Raw genomic sequence first — 1,366 nt, 5'->3', positions numbered from 1 at the left:
ATTTAAATTTTAAAAGGCCCACTTGACTAGTGGCTATCATATTAGCACTAAGTAACTCAGAAGGATTTGAAGCCAGATCTGCTGACTCCAAATTTAGTGCTCTCGTGATAGCCTTGGTTTGCCCAAGATAAGCTCAATTGTTGACCCAAATATCTAAATTGCCCATCTTCCCAAGTATGGAGAACTCAGCTGTCCATTTTTTTAGTAGCACGTGAGTTACTTTTGATAAAAATCTAAGGTCCATGGTTCCACCGTGAAGCAGAGCTTCGAGCCAAAGCTACAACCCTGATCATTCACCATAAAAGTCCTCATTGCCTGTGAATCCCCTGAGCCTCTCACATTTCCTCTGCCAGAGCTGATGACCCCAGTTCCTTTCTCAACAATCCACAGCCTGACTATTATAACTCAGAAATCTCCAGGGCTCATGTTCTATGACCTTGACAAAGAAGAAGCTGTCCAGGGAGATAGTCTCACTGGGATGAAAAAGCCATTGCCCTGTTTCCTTTAGTGCAAGATAGAAGGACCACTGCCTATAGACACTTACTACGGAGCTTCTCTGAGGGCCAGCCTCAAGTGATCGATGCAAAGAAATGACTCGTAAATCTTGTTAGCAGCTGCCTCTCGGCAGCCAGGAGGATGGCTGGGAAGGAAGGTCACAGAGTCGGGGTCGGTGGGCACAAACAGACCCTCAGTCTCATCTGAAGAAATCAGGACAGGGAAGAGGAAGAGAGACTGGCCATCTCAGGGTGGTGACATCACTCAGCACATCCCTGGTGATGTCACGACATAAGTGTCTGAGAAAAAGCAGCAAAGTCAATTAAGGACTGTGATTTCCCGGGGTCCTTGGAGGATGAGAGGGAGCTGGTCGTGGATAATGCCGGCTTCCGCTTGACGGGGGCTGGCCTCAAATCCTTTTTTGGTTTTCACCAACATGCTCAAAAATCCTAAAATGAGCGATGATGGGACAGTATCTTCCATATGGGTTACATTCTAAAGACAGCATTCAATCAAGTAACAGTTGGATATGATCAAAATTACCATAAGCAAATCCCCTCAATGGCCTATAGAGAAGAGTTTTTATGATTTGGGGTTCGTAGCACTATATCATATGTATACAAATAATACATTTGCTAATCATTCATTATAAAACAAAGATTGTCCATGCAAAATATATTTTTATAATATTTTTAACTACTCTGTTTGTTTTTTACTATTTCTTTTTTACACTTTTGACCCAGTAGCTCAACTTGATTTTATAAAAGTTACACATGTGGATGATGAAACTCTAATCTGTTTCCTTGACTTTGTGAGTGCCGTGCAATTTCCATAATGGGACGTAAATCATTAGGGACAGTGACCACCAGTG

Source organism: Pteropus alecto, unplaced genomic scaffold (assembly GCF_000325575.1).
Source record: "Pteropus alecto unplaced genomic scaffold, ASM32557v1 scaffold123, whole genome shotgun sequence".
Classification (NCBI taxonomy): domain Eukaryota; kingdom Metazoa; phylum Chordata; class Mammalia; order Chiroptera; family Pteropodidae; genus Pteropus; species Pteropus alecto.
The sequence above is the reverse complement of the archived record's forward strand: the minus strand, read 5'-3'. Positions refer to the sequence as shown.